Source organism: Petaurus breviceps, unplaced genomic scaffold (assembly GCF_028583685.1).
Source record: "Petaurus breviceps papuanus isolate PSGF00001 unplaced genomic scaffold, PetGlider_PUasm1.0 226, whole genome shotgun sequence".
NCBI classification, from domain to species: domain Eukaryota; kingdom Metazoa; phylum Chordata; class Mammalia; order Diprotodontia; family Petauridae; genus Petaurus; species Petaurus breviceps.
In genome coordinates, this window is record NW_027185890.1 from 9391226 (window position 1) to 9413310 (window position 22085).

General features: G+C 38.0%; 1 pseudogene; it reads left to right on the plus strand.

Moving 5' to 3' along the window:
- LOC138166822 (uncharacterized) overlaps positions 1-22085 on the plus strand; it is an 83833-nt pseudogene that overhangs the window by 21130 nt on the left and 40618 nt on the right.

The following is a 22085-nucleotide window of genomic DNA, read 5'->3' on the forward strand; positions in this document are numbered from 1 at the left end:
GGGAGGAGAGAGAGAGAGAGAGAGAGAGAGAGAGAGAGAGAGAGAGAGAGAGAACCTCTGATAGAATGCAAGCTCCTTTAGAACAGGTACTATTTCATTTTTGTTTTTGTAATTCCAGTGCCTAGCAAAATACATTTTTTCCTCTATCCTTTTTTGAGTTTTTTTTATTTTTAGTTTTCAGCATTTACTTCCATAAGTTTTTTAAATTTTTCCCCTCCCTCCCCAAGATAGCTTGCAACCTGATATAGGCTCTACGTATACATTCCTTTTAAAGTTATTTTCAAATTAGTCACATTGTATAGAAGAATTAGAACAAATGGGAGAAACCATGAGAAAGAAAAAACAGAAAAAAAAGAAAATAGTCTGCTTCACTCTGCATTCAGACTCCATAGCTCTTTCTCTGCATGAGAATGGTATTTTCCATTATGAGTCCTTTGGAATTGTTTTAGTAAGGTCCTTGCATTAGCAAAGTGCTCATTAACAAATCCTTGTAAGGCTGCCTTTGAGTAATACACATATTGTTTCCTGTGAATTTCCATTTGACAAATGGGACTATTTTCTCTGACTTAGCACAAAAACAACAACAACAATAATAGGCACATCCCAAAAGAAGGCCTGATATGTCAGCCTGGAGGAGTGAAAAGGAAACACGCACACACAAACACATACATATGCACATACACACACATCCACATTCACATCCATACCCCCCCCAAATAATCCAAAAAAGAAAACAATGTGACATTCTTAATAGTGTTCTGTGTTTTCTTGTCTTTAGTTGATTTTCTTGTTCTATCCTTTCTCTAGCTGTAATACTACCTATTGTCTATATTCATTCCCAATTTGTCCTCCACACAGTTGCCAAAAAAGTCTTCACAGATGCAGATCTAATCATGTCACTCCCATACTGAAAAATTCTCCATAGCTTCCTATTGCTTAGGTAACTTGACTGCCCCTGACATGTAGCATGGGGTGTATCATCCCTCTCCAGGACAAGCTCTTAGATTTAGAGGTTTGGTGGGGCAGGGGGGCAGGGAATGGGGAGGTTGGAATTAGTCAAATAATGCAGTCTTACTCTTGAAAATGTCTTTGTAGAGAATACCTGCTTACTATTTTGTGACCTTGGACAAGTCGCTCAGACTCCTTGAGCCTTAAATTCCTTATCGTAAAACAAAGTGGTTGGATTGTATGCCTTCCAGCCAGATCTCTTATCCTATAATTTCATAATGATATTACAAATATCATTATAAAAGAATTATATTATAACAGATATTATAAAGGAATCGAAATAACTTTTTGAAGCCCTGAGATAGAGGTCCAATGCAACCTTTGTGTTTCTCACTTAGCTAAATAAGATGACTTGAAACTATATAATAATTCTACAGTGTCCATAGAATTAAGCACAAACTCATGACCTTAACTATCCAGATACTACAGTATCTGACCCTATTCTGGACCAAGCCTAATTCAATCTGGTCCAAGGGTTCAGACTCCTTATTGGAACAGAATAAGAAGAACCACCCAACATTTGACAAAAAAAGGCATTTGTCTAATAATAATACAGAAGAGATATTCAGCAAAGATACAACATTGAATCAGTTTGTCACAGCTATACTGCCTCCACAGTTTCCATGGTCGCATACAAGGTCAGATACATGCTATTAAATCAATACATCCCCCAATACCCTATGGCCTAGGCCTTTGGACTTGAGCTGCCAGAAAGCTCATCAAACACTCCAGCCTTTCTCTCCTGGACCAGTTAAGACTTAAAGACCTAATCATTACCTTATAAGGAAGAATCAGCATATGTGGTAAGGATATGTAAGGAGATATAGCCTAGGGTACTAGTATGTACTAGTACAGTTGACTAGGGTAGTTCAGATGGGACCTATAGTAGAAGTAACATCTATTAAGATTTAACTGGTCCTTCACAAAGGCCTTGCTCCATCATTTTTGTTCATTCTGTTCCCTTGGGCCCCTCCCTTCTTCTGTGTCTACCCATCCTTAAGGCTCTATCAATCCAATTCATTAGATATTTCTTAAATACTCACTATATGCAAGAACCTGTAAATTCCAAATATGAAAAACAATGTTTAGTCCCTGCTTTCAAGGGATTTATAATTTAGTTAGAGAAATGATATTTGCACAAATAATTACAATACTTACTTGTGCAGAGAAGCAGCATTTCATGGTGGCTAAAAAGTGGGCCATGGAAACAAAAAGATTTGGGTTCAAATCCTACCTCTGACACATAGCTTCATAACTCTAGGAAAATTAACCTCTCAGTGGTACTGGACAACTCTCTAAGACAATAAGCCACAAAACAGCCGATGCTCTACATAAGTGGGGGGAGCTTCCTCTCTGGGAACTACCTACACCAAAGAAATTATAGGTCCAAAAACTTAATTTTTATCCACCTGTCATCCCACCAACAGAGCATAAACTGAATATGAATTAGGTCATCCTCAGTGCCTTGCACAAAGCATCCTCCAACTTCCCTAGCCCATAGACTTAGGATCCTTGATTTAGGTTTGGAAGAAACCTTCAAAGTTAGTCTAATCCCATCATTTTATAAGATGGAGAAACTGAGGCCCATAAAGGTAACTGACTAACCCAAAGCCATATAGTATATCACAGAGCAAGGATCTCCCCTTTCTCTAAATTCATAAGTTGCTTTAATTTCTGGCCCACAATTGAATATATGATTACATATAGTTATATACTACCCTATAATTCGCAACTAGATGGCATAGTAGATAGAGTGTTGGACTCAGGAAAACCTTACTTCAAATCCAACCTCAGACACTCACTACCTATGTGACCCTGGGCAAGTCACTTAACTTCTAACTTCCTTAATTCTTCAATCATAAAATTGGAGTCACATAGCACCTATTTCCCTGGGCTATTATGAGGATCAAATGAGATAATTTTTGTAAACTGCTTTGCAGACCTTAAAGCACTGTGTAAATGCTAACTATATTAATTAGCTAACTATCACAGGCATAGCTCATTTATGTACTTCACAGAAATTGTATTTTTTACAAATTGAAGGTTTGTGGCAACCCTGTGTTGAGCAAGTTTATTGGCACCATTTTTCCAACAGTGTGTGCTCATATTATGTCTCTGTATCACATTATAGTAATTCTCATGACATTTCAAACATTTTCCATTATTATTGTAACTGTTATTGTGGCCTGTGATCAGTTATCTTTGGTGTTACTATTGTAATTGTTTTGGGGTGCCATGAGGCACACTTACATAAGACAGTGAACTTAAAAAACGTTGTCTGTGTTCTGACTGCTACACTGACCTACCATTCCTGTCTCTCTCCCTCTTTGGGGTCCTCCCTATTCCTGGAGATGAAACAATATTGAAATTAGACCAATTAATAATCCTACAACACCCTCTAAGTGTTCCAGTGAAAGTGAGATTGGATTGATGTGGCGAACTTCATTGATGTCTTAGTTTAAGAAATTGCCATGACCACCCCAACCTACAATAGCCACCACCCTGTTTAGTCAGTGGTCATCAACATCAAGGTAAGACCCTCCACCAGCAAAAAGATTATGACTTGGTAAAGTTTCAGATGATAGAATTTTTTTAGCAATAATGTATTTTTAATTATGTACTATTTTAGACATGATGTTATCGCACACTTAATAGACACATTATAATATAGTGTAAACATAACTTGTATATGCACTGGGAAACCAAAAATTCCTGTCAAAAGTGCTAATGAGACCAAGAGACCCACTGTCCGGTCACTGAAGGAAGAAAGGGGTAAATAATAATGTATCATTATGGTCCTGTATGAGGTTGAAAAAAGAGTTACTTGCACTATTCTAGAAGAGCTTTCCAAGAGATCATTCGTGTGAGATTGGGGCTATGGAGTCATGTGCAAGGCTTAAAGAGAACAGCTAAGTTTTCTGAGCTGTAAAACATCCCTGACACATCCCCAAATATAGGCCAGTGTTAAACAGTTGGTCTCCTGGTAAAAGTCTTAAGACCTATCTCATGAAAAAGCAGAACAGCAAAATCTCAGAGGGGAGTGAGCAGACACAAATGAGAACTGAAAGGTAAGGAATAGAGCCGCGGCTATAAGTACTAGTAATAATAATACCACTACCTCCTGGGAGTTGAGAAAGGAGCAAGGGAGATGAAGAAGACATTGTCTGAGAGAATCATTGAGAATAAAAAATGGCAAAAGTGACTGGAAGCAAGACAGAGTCACTATGGAAGAGAGCTCCAATGTGGGAAAACACATTCTGACTGCCCCTGGCTAGAGTACCCAGAGAAGTACTCTAAAGTGCAGATATTACAAAGGTTTCTAGGGGAAGGGCTGCTCATTACTTCCTATGGGATTGAATTTAAGTGCTACCTATTTCCCTTAACATGTAAATAAAACTATACACATGTTGAGTTACAGGAACATTTGTGCTTGTAAGAGGAGCTTAAGGGAAAGAAACAGGCATTTATTAAGGACCTACTACATGCTAAACACCATACTAAATGCTTTTCAAACATTACCTCATTTGATCCTCACAACAACCCTGGGAGGTGGACACCCCCATTTTGAAAGAACCAAGGCAGACAGAAGTTAAATCATTTGCCCAGGGTGACAAAATGAGTCAGTATCTGAGACTGGATTTGAACTCAGGGCTTCCTGACTCCAGGCTTAGCACTCTATTTGCTGCCTCACCTAGCTATCTGAAAGGGGGGAAGGAGCACAGGGTGCAATGTCAAAAACTGAACTTCTTAGTTTGTATAGGTGGGGATCCTGAGCAAGAAAAATGAAAAGTCTGTTCATTTGAGGGAGTTCCAACACTTTATTCCCAACCTACACAAATATGGGGAACAACATAAGCCTGGCAAATCATATTATCCTTATTTAAATGTTTTCTTCTTTCCACTTCTCCTACATAAAAGACTGTCTCTAGAGAAATGTTAAAAAGCACTAACCTAGTTAGATTAAAGACAAGACCACACTATCATAGCCTAATCACTTAAATCTGTCTCTCTACTAGTCAGGTGGCCCACCCCCACCAAATATTTTTTTAAGCATCAGGAAAGAAAAAACATTATTCTCTGGAGTTTTCCCAAAATAATTCAGTTGTAATCCCAGAAGATTGAAACTAGGATTCATGACACATTTTCCTTCCTCCGGGGCAGACGAATTTATGATTTGTATCTGATTTTAAATGAGATTCTCCTGTATCTTCCACAATTTGATTGATATAGCACATGAGGCCACTCAGTAAAATGATACAGTGGAGATCAAAGCATGGAAGATAATTTTCACTGAAATGCATGTAGCCAACAGTGTAAAATAAGCCTTTGTCTCACAGTTTAGGGAACACAATTTCATTTAGGGCCTAAATCTGTCATTTTGGCATTGTTTATCAAAATGCATCCAATACCATGGTCCCCCAAAGAACAGAGTCAAGTCAAAAAGTAGAAAATCAAAAGGGTATAAACATTCCACTACTGAATAAATGACCAGGGAAGGACTTTAGATTTACATAAACATGATCCACCAATGAAGCATCTGGTGCAAGGGAAAATGTCATTTATCTGCAAGTTAAATACCCAGCATAGCAAAAGTTACAATAAAATGTGTCCTAGAGCATAGACCTACCAACCCAAGGGGACTTGTGTGCCTGCTCCTATATATCTCTTTCTGATAACTTATTTTTATTCATGGGGCCACTGTGAGACCATAACAGAAACCTCTGTTATCAATCTCCTATTTTACTAGTCCTTGCTCATTAAATGCTCATGCATTCATTCACTCAACAAATACCTACTGTAACTGCCTACTAAGTCTAGAGTACCAACATAGGACCACATAATGACTTTCACCCTTCACTGTTACAGAGTTGCTGTTGTAGTACTTGTTGTTGTTTGTCTTTTGTTTTGAAAAGTATCAAGGACATCATGGAGTGATGTCTTGACCTATGTGTGAATTGGATTTAAGTGAGACAGAGTTGCACAACATCATCAGCCTCACTCTCTCTTCCAGAGTCATCACAATTCAGTGGCAGAACAAAAATCAAGACGACCAGCGTTACTCCAGGATTCAGTGGATCTCTGATGTTTTACCAAGCTCCAAGCACTCCACAGAACCTGCTTCCTCCACTTTCATGGCCATTGGCACAAATTGTTCTGATCTGTCCATTCTACTAAGGGAAGTCTTCACACCTTTGGGTAAACACCCCGCTAAATCACCAACAGGTTTGAGACCTGTCAGTTATTCTGAACTTGGTTTAGCCCTGTTTCAACTGTTTACCAGCAACATGGTACCATGAAAAGATCTGGAGTCAGATAACTTGGGCTCAAATCCTTTTTCTGACACTGACTCCAAGTATGACTTGGGTAAGTCAATTAATTTCTCTGTGACTCTGTGTCCTCAGCTGTAAAATGAGGGTCTTCTCTGGATGACCTCAAAATTTGCTTTAAATGTCTAAATTGGTTATTACATTCCTACTCTGACTTTCTTCTCCAGGCAGGAAGGTTATAATAATAATAGCTAGCATTTACATAGAGTTTTAATATTTGCAAAGTGCTTTATATATGTTATCTCTTTTGAACCTCACAACAACTTTGTGACATAAGTGCTACTATGTGATTAAAATAACCACAGTATATTGCTCCTCTCTAAAAGGCAATGTGTCTCAAAGCCAGGAAGTTATGAGTTCAGCCTTCTTCTGAAAAAAAATGGATTATGTGACCCTGGGCCAGTCATTTAATCTTTAAGTAATTTAATCTTCAAGACTATAAGTTGCAGAGAAAATTCTACTCTGTATTGGTAAAGTGAATTTTCTCACCTGAAATTTCCCTATACCAATAAAATCACGGACAAGTCTCTATCCCCATCCCCATAAACCCCATCATTACTTCATCTTTAGATATATATGAAACAGCATTTTTTAAGCAGGTACAATTGTAGCCATTATTATACATCATCTTTAGATAGCACTTAAAACTTTTTAATTATTATTGAAGCATGCTGAGTAGGATATCAATGTAACTAAAAGATTTTCATAATAAAATAGACATTTTCTATATATCTTCCGCCAACCCAACTCTTATATATAAAGGCTTATAACCTTTGAACTTTATAACAAACCATTAAAAGTAGAGAGGGCTAGTATCATTATCCTTATTTTAGGTGAGGAAACTGAGTCAACAGCTTATTCAAGGATCCATAAGTAAACAGTGGTATGTACCAAAAAGGAAGCCAACCAGCTCAGCCCAGAGTTCTTTTCCCCACAACTTGTGGGTGTAAATAGATATGAATGTTTAGTAACAGGACATATTTTTCTTTAATGTTTCCACAGAGGTTTTCTTTTTTCTGAAATGAATTTATATAAAGTGAACCAAAATTTCTCATTGACTCACCTGATAATTTCAGAAGCAGTTTGACTAGAAAGACTTTGGAAATGTTGCCCCAGATAAGATAAATTTATCCAGCCAATGTGTGCCTCATTCCCAGGTGTAAAAGAAGTTTCACTGGGGAGCAGAGCCAACATGGTGGAGTAAAAGCAGCTTGAATTCCTGTTCCAACCACCTACAACACCTGTAAAAAATTACTCTAAACAAACTTTAGAGCTACAGAACCCACAAAGTGACAAAGAGAAACAAATTTCCCACTGAAGGCAGCCTGGCAGGCTAACATGAGGGTTCTGTCACACCCAGCTAGGAGCCGAGTGCAGTCCTGCATGAGCCATGCCAACCCAGACTCACAGCCCAGACTGGCCACAGTAGACTTCAGGAGAGTGAATCCCCAGCAGTTGTGGTGGTTTCCAGACTTCTTTACCCATAAACGCCAAAGACAAAGTAAAAGGTCCGTGTGGAGCTCTGTTGGAACTAGGTGAGAGAAGAGTGTTGTCCAGCCCCTGCCCCTGGGGCAAGAGGTACAAGATATCCTGGCAGCTGCAACTGCTGCCACATGACTGCCTACAGAGCTCCTGGACTGCAGATCATAGGGGGACAAATTGATCATTCAGAGGATAATCACTCTTGCTTTGACTCACTTGAATCTAGGTTGCAGTCTTAGATGGTGGTCCTGGGGTGAGGAACGCTAGCATGCCAGAGCTTATGGTGGCTGTAGAGAGGGCACCCTCCTCATAGCTCTGATGACAGCTACGAAAACCCCAGAAATTTGGGACACAGCTCTCTCCACTCTGGAAGCAGAGTTCTACCATGGCAAAGAGCTCCAAAGTCAAGTAATTGGTTGGTAAGATGAGCAAACAGAGAAAGAGCAGTCAGACCATAGAATCTTTTTTTGTGGACAAATAGGATAAATACATGGAACCAGAAGAAGACAACAAAGTCAAAACTCCTCCATCAAAAGCCTCCAAGAAAAATATGAATTAATCAAAGGCCATGGAGGAGCTCAAGAAGGATCTCTCAAGTAAGAGAAGTAGAGGAAAAATTGGGAAGAGAAATGAGAATGATGCAAGAAAATCATGAAAAGTGCATCAATAGCCTGCTAAAGGAGACCACAAAAGATACTGAAGAAAATAACACCTTAAAAAATAGGCTAACTCAAATGGCAAAAGAGGCCCAAAAAGCCAATAAGGAGAAGAATGCCTTAAAAAGCTGAATTTACCAGATGGAAAAGGAATTTCAAAAACTCACTAAAGAGACTAATTCCTTCAAAATTAGATTGGAGCAAATGGAAGCTAATGACTTTATGAGAAGTCAAGATACTATAAAACCGATGTAAACAAAAGAAAAAATAGGAGGCAATGTGAAATATCTCATTGGAAAAATCACTGACCTAGAAAATAGATCCAGGAGAGATCATTTAAAAATTATTGGACTATCTGAAAGCCATGATCAAAAAAAGAGCCTAGACATCATCCTTCAAGAAATTCTCAAGGAAAATTGCCCTGATATTCTAGAACCAGAGAGCAAAATAGAAATTGAAAGAATTCACCAATCACTTCTTTAAAAAGATCCCAAGGGGGTGGCCAGGTGGCTCAGCGAGTAAGAGCACCGGTTCCAGTGTTGGGACGACCTGGAGATCGAATCCCGGGCTCAGACACTCAGCACCACACCCAGAAATAACTGGCCGTGTAACCTTGAGCAAGTTACTTAACCCCAATTGCTTAAAAAAAAAAAGATCCCAAAAAGAAAACTCCTAGGAATATTATGGCCAAATTCCAGAGCTCCCAGGTCAAGGAGAAAATATTACAAGCAGCCAGGAAGAAACAATTTGGGTATTGTGGAAACACAATAAGGATAACACAAGATCTAGCATTAAGGGATCTAAGGGCTTGGAATATGATATTCTGGAGATCAAAGGAGCTAGGATTAAAACCAAGAATCACCTACCCAGCAAAACTGAGTATAATGCTTTAGGGGAAAATATGGGCATTCAATGAAATAGAGGACTTTCAGGCATTCTTGATGAAAAGATCAGAGCTGAACAGAAAATTTGACTTTCAAATACAAGAAGTATGAGAAGGTAAACAGGAAAAAGAAACCATAAGAAACTTATTAAAGTTGAATTATTTATATTCCTACATGGAAAAACAATAACTGTAACTCATGAGACTTTTTTCAGTATGAGGATAGTTGAAGGGAATATATATGTATACATATTATACATTAGATATGTATATTATATATGTATATATTATACATATATTATTATAACATGTACATACATATTATAATATAGACACATATATTATATTATTGTATATGTATACATATACATAAAGAATATATATAGGAGGGTGTATGTGTGTATAAATATATGTGTGTTTATATGTGTGTACATGTATACATAGACAGAGGGCACAGGATGAATTTAATATGAAGGGATGATATCTAAAAAATAAAATTAAGAGGTGTGAGAGAACTATATTGGGAGGAGAAAGGGAGAGATAGATTAGGTAAATTATCTCACATAAAAGAGGCAAGAGAAAATTGTTACAATGGAGGGGAAGAGCAGAAAGGTGAAACAAAATGAGTCAACCTCACTCTCACTGAATTTGACTAACAGGGAATAACATACATTCTCAATTGGCTATCTTACCCTACAGGAAAGTAGGGGGGAAGGGGATAAAAGGTGGGGGGGATTATAGGAAGGAAGGCATATTGGGGGAGAGGGTAGTTAGAAGCAAATACTTTTGAAAAGGGACAGGGTCAAAGGAGAAAATAGAGTAAGTGGGGAGTGGGAAAGGATGGAGAGAAATATAGTCTTTCACAATATAACTGCTATTGAAATGTTTTGCATAAATTCACACATACAACCTATATTGAATTGTTTGTCTTCCCAGTGTAGATGGGTGAGGAGAGAAGAGTAGAGAGAATCTGGATCTTAAAGTTTTAAAAACAAATGTTTAAAAAAATTTTTTTTAAATATGCAGCTAGGTAGCATAGTGAATAGAGCACCAACCTTGGAGTCAGGAGGACCTGAGTTCAAATCCAGCCTCAGATGCTTAACACTAGCTGTGTGACCTTGGGCAAGTCACTTAACCCCATTGCCCTGTCCTCCCCCCTCCAAAAAGCAAAAAAAAAAACCCAACAAAACAAACCACCAAGCTTGTTTTTTACATGCAACTGGAAATAAGATGTACAGGTACTGGGATATAGAAATCCAACTTACCCTACTAGAAAGTTGGGGGGATAAGAGAGAACAGATTGGGTAAAGGGATATTCAGTAGGTTCACTATCTTGAGGTTAGTGGTAGGGGAGAGACAGGGAGAAAATTTGTAACTCAAAATATTGTGGAAATGAAATTAAAAGTTTAATTAAATTAATTTTTAAATTAAAAAAATTAAATAAAAAAAGAGGTTTCACTGCCTATCAGACAAGGAGGGCAGTGGAGATTTAATTTGAGAAGTCAGGGGCACAGATCAATCAATCAAAGAGCATTTATTAAGTGTCTACTATCCCACTATATACCTGGCACTGGTATAAAAGCAGCTGGTGAGAGGACAAAAATGAAAGTGTCTCCTTCAATAAATCAACATATATTTATAAGTGACCACTTTGTGACAGGCCCTCTACTAGGTACTTAAGATACAAAGGCAAAGAAGAAACCACAGGAAGCTTACATTTTAACAAGGGAGACAAAGAGAGAAATGTAGATGTATGTTCTATATATTTACACATGTAGATACTTTATATTAATATCTACCTAAAAAGAGAAAGACAGTGGGCAGTGAATAGAGCACTGGCCCTGGAGTCAGGAGTACCTGAGTTCAAAGCGAGCATCAGACACTTAATGCTTACTAGCTGTGTGACCTTGGGCAATTCACTTAACCCCAATTGCCCTGCCTTCACCCCCTCCAAAAAAAAAAGAGAGAGAAAGACAGATATGTAGGTATAAATTTATGTTATATATGTAATATCCATTTATTTATCTATATAGATGGATAGAGATTTATGTTATATATACATATGTATTTACATATGTAGATATTATACCTATAGATATTTTATATCTACATATTTACCTATCTATATTTATACAGATAGATGGATAGATATAGATTTATGTTTTATATATGTATATTTATATATCAAGATATTTATTTACATATCCATATCTATCTATAAACATAGATATAAGTATAAACAGAATAAATATAAAGTTAGTTAAATATGAGGTTATTTGGGAGGGAGATGGGGTGAACACTCTACATTCAACCAGTCTTCATCTTGGGGGACTTCTGTGAGGTCTTTGAAGAACTGTAGTACTCAGGGCAGCTATGTGGTGAAGTGTGTACTGGCTCTGGAGTCAGGAGGACCTGAGTTAAAATTCAGCCTCAGACACTAGACACACTTGCTAGCTGTGAGACCTTGGCCAAGTTACTTAAACCCAATTGCCCTGACTTCTCCCCTTCAAAAAAGAAAAAGAATTGTAGAACTCCCAACTATCTGAAGTTAAATACCTTCTGGGTCATTCTGAAGGAATTGATACTTATGGGAAATGTTTTCAGCTGTTTAAGTTGTCCAACTCTTTGTGACCCTATTTGGGGTTTTCTTGACAAAGACACTGGTTTGCCATTTTCTTCTCCAGCTCATTTTACAGATGAGGAAAGTAAAGAAAAAAGAGTTAAGTGATTTATCCAGGATCACACAGCTAGTAGGTGTCTAAGACTGAATTTGAACTCAGGTCTTCCTGACTCTAGGCCAAGAGCCCTATTTGCCACTAATAGAGAATGGAATGACTCACTTATTTATTCATTCATTTAACCAAAAACTGTGTTGAGAGCCTATGTGAACACATTGTTGGGCAGGATATAAAGTTATACGAGACCCAATTCTTACCCTCAAAAAGCTTATCATTTAAGAGGGGGAGATAAGACGTGAATAAAAATAGCAATAATATAAGGCAATATGTATTAGGTACAATGTGAATTACAGAAACTAAGTGCTAAAGGAGGCAAGGTCACCTATGTCTGAGAATCAGGAAAGGCTCCATGGAAGAGATAGCTTCTGACTGCTCCAGATGGATAAGAATTCAATAGGAAAGGCTGTGGTATTTGGGGGAGGGCCAGGTGTAAAGGGGGCATTCTTGGCAGAGGGAATGGCATGACTGAAGGAGGAGAGGCTGAAAAGTTTTTCTCTTTTGAGGAATGGCAAGCTATAGAGCACAGGGAAATAATGGTATAAAGGAATGTAGGGGACATGTTGTTCAGGTTCTTGAATCTCCAAATAAAGAGTCTGATCTCTGTTCTCTGTCAGCCATAGAGAGCCATTGATGGTGTTCCTTTTTTTTTTCTTTTTTTGTCTTTTTGGAGGGGGTAAGGCAAGGCAATTGGGGTCAAGTGACTTGTCCAAGATCATACAGCTAGCAAGTGTTAAGTTTCTGAGGCTAGATTTGAACTCAGGTCCTCCTGACTCCAGGGATGGTGCTCTCCTCACTGCACCATATAGCTGCCCCCATTGATGGTTTTCTACCAAAGCAGGGACCCTCACTAATCACTGAGACCTTCAATATGGACCTGCTCATCAAATTGGGGAACAGAGAGAGAAGGGAAGCACATTAGAATTGTACCCAGCAGTTCAGTTAATGCAACTGGAAGATGTTGAAAGAAAGGATTGTGCCAAAGCCAGGCAGATTCAGTCCATGCTGCTAACTCAAGTCTTCACTGACACCACCTCCCTTATCCTCCTCTCCCCTCTGGAGGGTAGAGTCTCAAATTCCTCCTTTATATCCATTTGTTCCTTGGATCAAGTTCCTTTTCTCAACATGAGAAAGAAGTGAAAAGATGGTGGGGGAGGGGGAATAGAGAAAACAAGTATTTATGAAACACCTACTATGCGCTAGGCCCCGTGCTAAGAACTTTACAAACATGATCTCCTTTGATCCTCACAATATCCCTGGGATTCAGGTACTTATTGTGCCCATTTTACAACTGAGGAGACTGAGGTGGACAGAGATTAAGTGACTTCCCAGGTGTAATAGGAATGTAAATCTTAAAGATCTTCCCTGCCCCTAGGCTAAAGTGCACCTGGAGCCTGGGGTGGGAGGCTTGTTTTTCAGTAGATACTTCTTGATTGGCCAGTGAGTCAATAAGGTTGTTACATTCTCTGAGCCAGGAGAAGGCTATATAAGCCCTGATGTGTAGCTTTGTTTTGGGACTCACTTTGAGAAGTGTTCTGTGATTTGATCTGGATTCTGGGAAGCCATTGTCCAGAGCCCCCCGGCTTTGAAAAACTAGATGTTGAAACCCAGATGTTGACTGGGTATGGATGTAATGGTTGGAAATTTTGGAAATCTGTCTACTTGATCTGTTTCTGTCTTGATAATGCTGCCTGTATACTTTGAAGTTCGGGGTGCTGACCTTTTTCCCCTGAACAAGGTAAACGATATATGTCTGACTGATTAAAGTAAGCTTGTTAACCCATTTTGAGTTGCTTTCCTTTAATAAAGCAGATCCGAGAACCTGTGCTGGCAGCAAACCCTGAGGACGCTTGGGGTGCTTGCTGCTACACCAGGCTCCCACAGCTAGTTAGTATCTGAGGGCAGATTTGTGCTCAGGTCTTCCTTGACAACAAGTCTTGACAGCTTCCACTGTGCCACCAATCCACAATGTCAGAACCAGGAATCCTGGGTTCTAGTAGCAGTTCTGCCACATACTAGTGGCGTGACTTTGAACAAGTTTCTCCACCTCTCTGAGGCTTGTTTTCCTCCACATGAAATGGCACTGGGTGGGTGGAGCAGAATTAGATAGAAAATCTCTAAGCCTCCTTCTCCCTTTGATGCACCATAGCCAAGCGAGGGTGACCAAGGCAAACTTCCACCATATTTGGAGCAGATACTCCTTCCTGCATGCATACATGCATACAAGATTTCTGAAGCCCTGTATTCATCTGTTTTGATTTCTATTGCAGCTAATTGGGGCATACAAAAGTTATTTTCCACTGGCCTTCCCTGCTGTGTCTGGCTTTCCTCTTGGGCCGTTTTGTGTACATGTTTGTAAAAGCTCTGAAGATTCATCTAGGTTTGGAGGTTCAAAATGTGAGTAGAAGCCATCTACATACCCACACCAGCTTTTAAAAAAATGGTCAACTTTATGATTATCTATTTAAGATATCTGTGTGCTTGTGTAAGATATGTGTGTCTGCATGGGTTGTCTAAAATGTGGCTGGAATAAATATCTTTGGATGCTTGCCCACCCCTTTTCCAAAGGAGATTATACTTCTTGCCTTGAGATAAACAGAGAAAGAGCCATGAGTCTCTAAGAAGGGCACTGATTAAAATTATATCTGTCTTCTTCCCTAAATATTGATGATGTAGGGGTACAATAGGTTGAAAACAATAGCTACTTTCTTGTCACTGGACTTTAATGGGAGAAGGTAGCCCTAAACTTATATTCACTGGCATGGAACCTTCCTACCAAATGCTGGTTATTAAAAAAATTACCGAAATCATGAATGTCAAGAAAATTAATTTATGCAAGCAAAAGAACAAAGAGAAATTGGAGAATCTACAAAGACTAGAGTGAATCAGAAAAATACGCAGGTGAACGAGCCTTTCTGTTGAAAGCAAGATAAGATGCCAGCTTGAACCAAGTGATGTCATTCACAGAGACATTCTCTCTCCAAAGCATCTCTCTTTGTCTCTCTGTCTCTCTCTCAGAGAATGTTTCTCTGTCTCTCTCCTCTCTGTCTGTCTCTCTCCAAAACGTCTTTCTTTCAAAGAATGCTTCTCTCAGATCCTCCCTCCCTCTTTCTCTCCTCTCTTCTTTCTCTCTCTGTCTCTGTCTCTCTTCTCACTCTGTTTCTCTTCTATGTATTTCTCTTTCTTATTTTCTTGTTCTCTCTTTGTCTCTCTTTCAATCTCTCCTCTTTTCTTTTTTCTCCTCTTCTCTTTGTTCTCTCTCTCTTCCCTGTCTCTTTTCTCTTTCTGTCTCTCTCTTCTCTCTCTATTTATCTCTCCTTCTCTCTTCTCTTTTCTGTCTCTCTTGTGTCTCTCCTTTCTTCTGGTTCTGTCTTTCTGTCTTTATTTCTTTGTCTCCACCTGTTTGTCTTCTCTCTCTCTCTCTCTCTCCATATATATATATATATATACACACACACACACATACACACATATATATACATATATAATATGTGCACACACACATAGATATATGTTTATATCTATGTGTGTGTGTGTCTCCTTCCAAAAGCTCTTGCACCAGTACTATCCCTCATGTATTCACACAGCATGGCATCAGCATTCTCTCAACTAATTGGGAGTCTCCTTCTCTATGTGTAGCATCATGCAAAATGCTGTAAATCATACATGCAAAAGATTTCCTTCACGTAAAACTACTTAATTCCCTTGTTCATTTTGCTGTGAAATGCACTAACAAGTCTCAAAATTAGTCATCGTCCCTGTGTGGGGAAATATAAAAAGAACAAAACTATAAAACAAACAAAAAAAAGATACTGGAATGGTTTGCATTTTCTTTTCCAGGAAATATTTCTCATATCACTTAGCCTTCCCTAACCTTTCTTACCCCAACCAGACAAATGGAGCTAATTTTTTATTACCTTCTCTCAACTAGCTCTAGCCAGAGCAAAGAATTTGTCTGTATAAGCCATGATAAGGTCTTTTCTCCTTTATAGAGCAAACTCTTTAAGTTGTGTCTGACTTCTTACAAGTAGGCTCTCCTATATCTCCACATCATTTGTGTAACTCATAAGGGGTCATAACAAAGAAAGGGTGGCAGGGTTTTGCTCAGGTGTATCAAATTTAGAAGGTATCAATAACACCACTAGTCCTTCAGCAGGGGAGAAGTAAATGAACTTAGTGTCTAGTTAGCAAGAATATTTTGTTAAAATAAGAAACTACACTGGACAAGATTTACTCTAAGGTCCCTTTCAGCTCTGAATCTGATGATCTTAAATCATGGAAAAGAGCATCTCGCTTCCTGGAGTTGAGACATAAAATAGCTAATGTAAATGATCTCACCATCATAAGATGCATTAGACATAAGATTGGACATAAACTATCAGAGCTGGAAGGAACATTTGAGATCACCGGGTCCAACTTCTTTACAGATGAGGAACCTGATTGATAGAGAAGTGAAACAACTTGCTGAAGGTTCACAGTAGTGTTTGAGCCTGAATTCCTAAGTCCAGTGTTATCTCTTTGTTACATCACATTGTATCAGTTTATTTCTAACAGGGTTTTACTTAAATACAGGAAATTTTTTTTTAATGTTAAAAAACTATTCTTAGTTTGTAGGTCATAACAGAACAGGAGGTAGGCTGGATGTGGTCCTCGGACTGTAGTTTGCTGACTTCTGATTTAAATGATTAAACCAGCAAAGGAGACTGAAAACTGGTTAGATGGGTAAGGAGGTCAACTTAGGAGACATCATGAAAATCCAGAGAGGAGAGAATAACTGGAGAAGATTATAATTCATGTATCAAATGCAGCATATAAGATAAGGACTGTTCATTGGTAACTTTGAGGAAGAGATAACTGATAATATAAAATTTATACTGACAATATAAAATTATCAGTCAGAAGACAGATTGTGAAGAATTGAGAAATAAATGAGAAGAAAGGGAGGGGAGGCAGTGAATGTGAAAAGAAAAACTTTTTCTAGGAGTTTAACTCAGATGGAAAAAGAGATATAGGAAGATAGCTTGAAAGTTTTTGTTTTGTCTTCTTTTGATTATGGGAATGCTCAACTCCTGCCTGGAGGGAGATAATGTATGGGAGGCTTCAGTTTGTGGAGAGTGATCAAGGGAATCAATTTACAGAAAAATAAAAGGATTGTCTAACTGCAAAGAGGGCCCAGTTGAGTAGTCCCAGCCTGTCTTCTCCAGGCTAAATAACCCATTATACTTCAAATAATCCTCCTCCTTCAGGGTTCTCCTCTGGACCTGATCCATCTTGACTATGGTCTTCCTAAAGTGTCCTGCCCAAAATTTAATACATTACTCCTGATGTGTTCTGACCAAAGCAGAGTATAGTGAAACTATCACTGTTAAGTATTATAGACACTCTGCAGCCCAAGATGATATTTGCTATATTTTTTGGTCTTCTATGTCATAACTGTTGATATACTGAGCTCATTGTCCACTAAAATCTATTTTTTTACATAAACTGTTGTCTCTACATGTATACCAAGAGTGTGTATGAATCAGTTCATAATGAATGTGAGAGCTGATTGTTAAATTTTCAGTGTGAGCATTTATACCTTTGACATTAACAAATGCCACAAATTGGGATTTTGATTTATTGTTTTGTTGATTAACTACTCTAGACTTAAGAAAGTCATGGAGAAAATATTAATAATTTAACTTAAACTTAAAAGTGAATCATGTGTACATACCCCCCTTCCCCTGGAGAGCTGCTTGTTAAACATTTATTAGCACACCTCTGTTCCTCAAATTGTATAAAGTTGGTCCCAATTATATGAACAATGCATCCTCTGAAGTGGTTGCATGTATTCTAGTTTGCATTTTAAAGTCATAATTATGCAAAATATGATAATTAGTTCCAACCCAATAGAAATAAGTAGTATGAATTCAAATGAGACCACTTCTGGAGGATTCCTTATACATACTAACTGGGACTTTGCCATAGTCCATTTTTAAAACTAAAGCATAGGACTTTACATTTATTCCTATTAATTGATCCTTGGTAGATCTAATTGTTTTATTCTGTAGGATCCTTTTGGATTCTCATCCTAACATCCAACATTTTAGTGACTAGGATCACAGAACTTGTAGATTAACAAGATTACAGATTACCCATATCTCAGATTTAGAAGGGGCTTAACAGGTGCAGGTGATGTAGTCCATCCACCTCCATAGCATCTTCAGTGAGTGCTCAGTCATCCAACTTAGGCTTGAAGATCGCTAGAAACATAAAAAATTCTGGCTCCTAAGGCAGTCCATTCCATTAGTGGACTCCACTAGGATATTTCTGTTTGTTTGTCCTGAGCCTAAACCTACCTCTCTGAAACTTCTAACCTTTGATCCAAAGTCTTTCCTCTTAGGCCAACCAGAACAGGTCTAATCTGTCTGTCTTTCATATCACTTTTCAAATACAACTTCATTTCCTTAAGTCTATTCTTTTATTGTCAGCTAAGTGGAGCAGTTGGGAAAGCACTGGATTTGTAGTCAGGAAGACTCATCTTCATGAGTTCAAGTCCTGGCTCAGACACCATCTGTGTGACCCTTTACAAGGTCAAGTCATTTACCCTTGTGGCTTCAGTTCCCTCATCTGTAAAATGACCTGGAAAATTAAATGGCAAACTATTCCAGTATCTTTGCCAAGAAAACCCCAAAATGGGGTCACAAAGAGTCACACACGACTGAAATGACTGAACACATCCTTCTATCAGATGGCTAGTTGGCAAAGTGGATAGAATGCTGGCTCTTGAGTCAGGAAAACCTGAGTTCAAATTCAACTCAGAAACTATCTAGCTGCATGACCCTAGACAAGTTACTTAAAACTCTTTGTGTCTCAGTTTTCTCCTCTGAAAGATAGAGATAATAATAGCACCTACCTCCTAGGGTTACTGTGAAGATTAAATTAGGTAGTATTTGTAAAGAGCTTTGCAAACTTTCAAATGCTATATAAATGCTAGTGTGTTTTTTGTTGTTATGTCTTAGTCCCACGTCTTGTATTATTTAAACTTTCCTCCTTTGAATGTTTTCTAACTTGCCAATGCCCTTGCTATATCCAGAACTGAGCAATGAATTCTAAATGGGATCTACCCAGATCAGAATATAATGAAACTATCATTTCCATAGATAGATAGATACATGGATAGATAGAGAGAGAGATTATATAGATAGATGACAGAGAGAGATAGAGGCAGACAGATAGATAGATAGACAGATAGATAGATGGATGGATAGATATAAATGCAGCCTAAAATCACATTAGCCCAAGATTACGTGACTGCCACAGTATATTGTTAAATGAAATTAAGCTTGCAGTCCACTGAAACCCCAAGATCTTTTTTTAAAAAAAATAGGAATTCTAGTCTATTCATGCTTCCTACATTCCATACTAATGGACTTGATTTTATGAACCAAAGTCTAGGACTTTAATTTTCTCTCTATCCAATTTCATTTTATTACAATCAAATTCTGCCCATCATTCCTGCCTGTCAAGATCATTGTGGACCCTTGACTCTGTCATCCAGCATTAACCATATCTTCTATCTGCATGTCATTTATGTTTTCATCTGAGTCACTGAAACAATAATATGTCAAGGATCTGTGATTTTGATGATGGAGCACAACCCACCTATAACTTAGTAAATAGGTATTAGAGAATTGCCTGAAGCTCAGATAGGTTAAATGAGAAATCGGATTTGAATCCAGATCTTTCTCACTCCAAATCCACTATGTCCTTGTATCTTTTAAATCACTGAAGAAAACGATAAATAGCATAGAACCAAGGACAGAGATGTCAAAGACATTCCAATAGAGACCTTACTCCAGGTTGTTATTAATCTTTGATCACTATTCTTTGGATGCAGCCATTCTGGGGAATCCACTTAACACTGTACTCTCTTCTAGCCTTCATCTTCCCATCTTTTCCACAAGAATATTATGAGACTCATCAAATGCCTTGCTAAGGATATCTATGATATCCCTCTAATCTACTCGTTTAGTAGAGAAGATGCAAAGAACATTTGAACTGAAAGCCACTTAGAGATCATTGAAGGTGGCTTAACCTTAACATCTAAGGTTCTTAACCTTTTCTTTTAACCATGGACCCCTTTGGCGAATTGATAAAGCTTATAGACCCCCTCTAAGAATCATGTCTTTAAATAATTAAAGAAAATGTTCTGTTTTATTTAGAGGTTAGAGAAATTAAGGATATAACTTTTCCCATCTGAATTCATGGGCTCTCTGAAATCTATCCATGGATTCCCTTGATCCCAAGTGGAGAACCTCTGATCTATTCCAGTTCCTTTATTTCACTGAAGGGCCTAGAAAGGTGAGGCAAACTGCCCCAAGGCCACACAGCAAGTTTGTAACAGAAGCAGGGCTAGAACACAGGCTTTCAGACTCCCATTCTTTCCACTACACCAAGGTAAGTATGATCAAGAAATTTTGATTACTCCACATTTTTCTGCATTAAAATAGCTGTCCTATGAGGAGTTTTAAACAAAACACACTTGGGTTCTCAGACATCAAGTGAGATGGGAAGAGACGAGAGCTAGTTATTTACTTACTCTTCTGCTCTTGGTCACCTGTTTTTCACCCAGGAGCGTGCTGAAGCCAGCTCTAACCTGCTTGGGAGATCCATTGATAAATTTTCAGTGTTAGCATTTACACCTCAGAAATTGGCAATGGCTGCAAATCAGAGCTTGTTTTATTGACTGTTGAGACTTAAGAAAGCATTATTAATACAAATTAAACTATGAAGTTTTTTGCCCCCAGTGATCTCAGTTGTTAACCATTTATCAGCACATCCCCTTTTCTCCATCCTTCTCCTTCCTTGTCTATTTATTTTGCTTGATCAAGAATCCAAGGCTATCTATTTCCAGTCTTGTGGGATTGAATAAACTTTAGCTACAGAAGTGCCTGTGACAAAGGTATATAACTCCTCAGACTGAAATTTGTAGGAAAAAGAAATTCTAAAAATAAAAACAGTATTTAATCACCTTACTTTTATTTTCTTTCTCTATCTCAATTCACTGATGCAACTTAATTTAACTTAATCTTTCACTTTAAGCAATGAAGACTTCTTCCCTTCCCCAACCAAAAGAAAATGTAATGAGTTATCAGTTCTAGTTATAAACTCATAAAATGTTAGAACAGCAAAGATAATCAAGTCAATCATATGTTTTGGAATTGATAGAGGCCTCAGAGATCATCTAGTCCAGCCTCCAATTGATAGATGGGGAAACTGAGGTCCAGAGAAGCTCAGTGGATCATTCATTTTCACAGGGCTCATAAAAGGAGATTTAGGATGTGAACTCAGGCCCTCTGTTGTCCGGTGGTCCAGTGTTGTCCACTGTCCAGTGCTCCAACAATGCCATGTTGGCTATGAAATGTTGGGACAGTTGTTCTTCTTTAATAAATAAGATAAGAATCTTAAACATTCATGAATGTTGCCAAAAGAATGCCCATAAATCAAAATCAAACTATTTTTTCCTCTTTTTTTATTTTAGAATGAAAATGTTAGGAGAGAAGGAAAGACCATAAAATAACTATGGATAGAGAGAGAATATAGATGGGGATACCTCAAAAGGCTTCAGCAATAAAATTTACTTACTACCTGAAAAATAATAACTCATGTCATAAGAATCAAAATAGATTCTTTCCAAGTCTTTCTCATACATGTGGTACAGAGAAGTGTGGTATGGAATACAAAGAATCAAGTTTTAAGGAGCTGTCTGAGTATTTGAAGTGAGTGTTGTGTTGTATGGAGAGAACACTAAGGTGTCTTTTTTGTTGTTATTACAGGTGTCTGGATGTTGACCATTTTTTCTGCATCCCTCACTTGTATTTATTTCACATTTTAGCCTGCTACAGGTAAGAATACTGAATGAGACGATGTGCCACCCAGTCCTGTGCTCCAACAAAGTTAACAAACACTGTTAACTCACTCCCTTTTACATTCTTTTTTTTTTTTATTTTTG